The following is a 4,408-nucleotide window of genomic DNA, read 5'->3' on the forward strand; positions in this document are numbered from 1 at the left end:
TTGTTTATAATAAAGAACACTTTTAATTGGCCTATACCTGTTGTTCGTGTCCCCTCATTTTTGTCACAGGCTATGAGCCGGCTTGTGACATATGACCTAAGAAAATAAGCATTGGCTGTGTACAGATAACCGTATTTGGTTCTAAATAGTAGGCATTGAGTATGTGAAAATAGTACATTTGTGACCGACCGCCTTGCTTAGGCCTTAGCAAAATTTTAAATAGTGTTTATTTATTGTTACATTGGATAACAGCAGAGACACAGAGCTACAAAATGGTATATAATACTGCATTTGAGGAACAATGGGAAGAAATTCCGCTTCGAAAGTTGAAACTTGTAATCCCATTTTTGAGAAAATGGCCCTTGAATGTTTTGGTAAACCTACTGGAATACTCTTCTTTGTCTACACCCATTCAGCATTGTTCCCAACCGCTTAAGCCAGCCCCACCTATTTCTTTAAGGATTCACATGTGAGGTCATGTGCTTAACAGTGAGTAGTGTAGTAAAGATTAAGACTAAGTAGTAAAAGTAGTAGCCTACAATAATGAAAAATTCCAGGCAAGCAGAAAGTGTCCAGAAAAATATTTTTAGAAATATTAGATGATGCTTACCCAGACACACTTGTTTAAATTGATGGGTCATGTGAAAGAAATGCTATAATCACCAGGCACATCTTGCTAAGTGGATGGGTCTCTACAGAAGGTATAAACAGTACGGCGAAATGGTTACTTGCATAGTAGCAATATCAAAGATAGATTCTTTTTTTTCTTTATAGTGACACAATTGTCAATGCCAGTAGAGAAAGAACCAAATGATATATTGTGTGTACAAGAATATCAATAACGATCAGTGATAGAGGTAGTTATATGCATATAAAATCAGGAGTAAAGTGGCTGAGCATCTTGATAAAAAAAAAAGTAGAAGCAACATATGGCGTGTGTTAGGAGAGTCAAGTGAATAGAGGCAGTGCAGAGTGCTGATTACTGGGAACTCGCCCCCAGTGATGAACTGGTCCGTCCGAACAACGCATGAACAAGGGAATCGATATTCGGAGCATGTTTCTGTCCTGCTCTCGACTTTGGTGAATGGCATGTGATGTCCATAGCCTCTTCGTCACAAAACTCCTTAATCTTCTCAGAAAGATTAGTTTTTGTCAAGCTGTGTACAGTCCAGTACAGGCAGACCATCTAGAGGTGAAAGGATGTCAGCGCTGCGCTGCAGCTGAAACCTGGCCCTGACTGAGTCAGAACGCTCCTTGGCAACAACACCAGGCTCCAAAGCATCGAAGCTGTAAAACAGGAAATAACGGAAAAAAATTAAAACATTACAACCTTGCATAACATCAATTCACCTCCCAAGTTTAGATAAAAAGAATAACCTCATACAATGACAATGATATTCACCTGAAGTGCTGGTACTGCTTGATTTGTGGCACCTGCCTAAAGTACGGAGTGAGGTATTGTTGCCAGCCATTGCGTTCCACCAGCACTGTATCATCCAGTCCAACCAGCCGTGGGATGAGTTCTAAACTTGAAATATTGTTAATTATCAAGTATCCTATTTAAATACTGAGTGCCATAGTCTAGTTTGTATATCTGTAGGGGGAATGTATTGAGTAAAGGAAGTGCAATCACGTGGCAGGCACTGAAATGGGTGGAGAGATGTGGTTTAGTGAGGGGGGGGGGGGGGGTCGAGGTCAGGTTACAAAAAGGGAGAAGGAACAGTTTATGGACCGTGTCACTTAATTTCCTGCCATAGCAATAAAGATGGAATGTTTGGGGGGTGGGTGTATATATATATATTACACACACCCCCACTGGTGAAACCATGTATTTGTCTTATGGAGCTGTATGACAATTGGTGAATAAACTTGGTTTAAGCTTTACTAATCGTCCGTGAGTTTTAGTAGGTTAATTTAGAACACACACACACAGTACTAGTCAAAAGTTTAGACACACCTACTCATTCAAGGGTTTCTTTTTTTAAACTATTTTCCACATTGTAGAACAATAGCGAAGACATCAGAACTAAGAAATAACATATGGAATCATGTAGTAAAAAAGAAAAGAAAAAAAGAAATTACATCAAAAGTAGCCACCCATTGCCTTGACAGTTTTGCACACTTCGCATTCTCTTAACCAGCTTCACCTGGAATGTGTCCAACAGTCTTAGGAGTTTCCACATATGCTGAGCACTTATTGGCTGCTGTTCCTTCACTCTGCAGTCCAACTCATGCCCTTCAGGACATCTACAGCACCCGGTGTCACAGGATGGACAAGAAGATCATCAAGGACCTCAGCCACCCGGATCAAGGCCTGTTCACCCCGTGATCATCCTGAAGGCGAGGTGCATCAAAGCTAGAATCGTGAGACTGAAAAACAGCTTCTGTCTCAAGGCCATCAGACTTAAATAGTCATCACTAGCCGGCTTCCACCCAGTACCTTGCACTTTAGAGGCTGCTGCCCTGTGTACATAGACATGGAACACTGGTCACTTTAATAATGTTTACATACTGTTTAACCCCTTTCATATGTATATACTGTTTTCTAGTCACGGCCATCCTATTAAACTATTGCTGTATATAAAGTGCATTCGGAAAATATTCAGACCCCTTCACTTTTTCTACATTGTTAGGTTAATTCTAAAAATGTATGTAATCGCTTTTCATAAATCTACACACAAAACCTCATAATGACAAAGCAAAAACAGGTTAAGAAATGTATAAAAAAGACAATTGAAATATGACATTTACATAAGTACTCCGACCCTTTACTCAGTACTTTGTTGAAACACCTTTAGCAGCGATTACAGCCTTGAATCTTCTTGGGTCTGCTGCTACAAGCTTGGTACACCTGTATTTGGGGGAGATTCTCCCATTCTTCTCTGCAGATCCTTTCAAGCTTTGTCAGGTTGGATGGGGAGCATCGCTGCACAGCTATTTTCAGGGCTCTCCAGAGATGTTCGATCGGGTTCAAGTCCAGGCTCTGGCTGGGCCACTCAAGGACATTCAGAGACTTGTCCCGAAGCTACTCCTGTGTTGTCTTGGCTGTGTGCTTAGGGTCCTTGTGCTGTTGGAAGGTGAACCTTCACCCCAGTCTGAGGTCCTGAGCGCTCTGGAGCAGGTTTTCATCAAGGATCTCTGTACTTTGATCTGTTCATTTTTCCCTCGATCCTGACTAGTCTCCCAGTCCCTGCTGCTGAAAAACATCCCCACACCATGATGCTGCCACCACCATGCTTCACTGTAGGGATGGTGCCAGGTTTCCTCCAGACGTGATGCTTGGCACTGAGGCCAAATAGTTAAATCTTGGTTTCAACAGACCAGATAATCTTGTTTCTCATGGTCTGAGTCTCTTTAGGTGCCTTTTGGCAAAATCCAAGCAGCCTGTCATGTGCTTTTTTTTACTGAGGAGTGGCTTCCATCTGGCCACTCTACAATAAAGGCCTGATTGGTGGAGTGCTGCAGAGATGGTTGTCCTTCTGGAAGGTTCTCCCATCTCCACAGAGGAACTCTGTCAGAGTGACCATTGGGTTTTTGGTCACCTCCCTGACCTAGGCCATTCTCCCCCGATTGCTCAGTTTGGCCGGGCAGCCAGCTCTAGGAAGAGCCCCGGTGGTTCCAAACTTCTTCCATTTAAGAATGATGAAGGCCACTGTGTTCTTGGGGACCTTCCATACTACAGACATTTTTTAGAATCCTTACCCAGATCTGTGCCTCAACACAATCCTGTCTCGGAGCTCTAAGGACAATTCCTTCGACCTCATGGCTTGGTTTTTGCTCTGCCATGTACTGTCAACTGTGGGACCTTATACAAATGTGTGCCTTTCCAAAGCATGTCCAATCAATTGAATTTACCTCAGGTGGACTCCAATCAAGTTGTAGAAACATTTCAAGGATGATCAATGGAAACAGGATGCAGCTGAGCTTAATTTAGTCTCATAGCAAAAGGTCTGAATACTTATGTGAATAAAGTATTTTCTTTTTGCCTCGTAATTATGGGGTATTGTGTGAAAACGTCAAGGGGTCTGAATACTTTCCGAATGCACTGTATACTATTCTATACACATATTTAGATAGTGTATATATATGAATAAAATATGTAGTATATGTCTACAACATCTATACACCCCATCACACATGTGTTCCAAGCTCCAACAGTGCAGTAATATCTAACAATACATTTACATTTACATTACATTTAAGTCATTTAGCAGACGCTCTTATCCAGAGCGACTTACAAATTGGTGCATTCACCTTATGATATCCAGTGGAACAACCACTTTACAATAGTGCATCTAACTCTTTTAAGGGGGGGGGGGGGGGGGGGTTAGAAGGATTACTTTATCCTAGGTATTCCTTAAAGAGGTGGGGTTTCAGGTGTCTCCGGAAGGTGGTGATTGACTCCGCT

The 4,408-nt window shown here is 41.9% G+C and overlaps 1 long non-coding RNA gene across 3 annotated transcripts; it reads right to left on the reverse strand.

Annotated features, from left to right (window-relative positions):
- Window positions 1–209: 209 nt before the first annotated feature.
- Window positions 210–4,167, reverse strand: LOC139547587 (uncharacterized). Of its 3 annotated transcripts, none has more exons than XR_011669552.1 (3): window positions 2,083–4,167; window positions 1,403–1,523; window positions 210–1,287 (listed from the first exon to the last, which is right to left on the reverse strand). It is a non-coding gene; the product is annotated as an uncharacterized lncRNA (long non-coding RNA). The 3 variants fall into 3 exon arrangements; XR_011669553.1 differs by having other exon boundaries at window positions 1,403–1,528; window positions 2,148–4,166; XR_011669551.1 differs by having other exon boundaries at window positions 2,148–4,160.
- Between the last annotated feature and the right edge of the window lie 241 nt (window positions 4,168–4,408).

Source organism: Salvelinus alpinus, chromosome 21, assembly GCF_045679555.1.
Source record: "Salvelinus alpinus chromosome 21, SLU_Salpinus.1, whole genome shotgun sequence".
Classification (NCBI taxonomy): domain Eukaryota; kingdom Metazoa; phylum Chordata; class Actinopteri; order Salmoniformes; family Salmonidae; genus Salvelinus; species Salvelinus alpinus.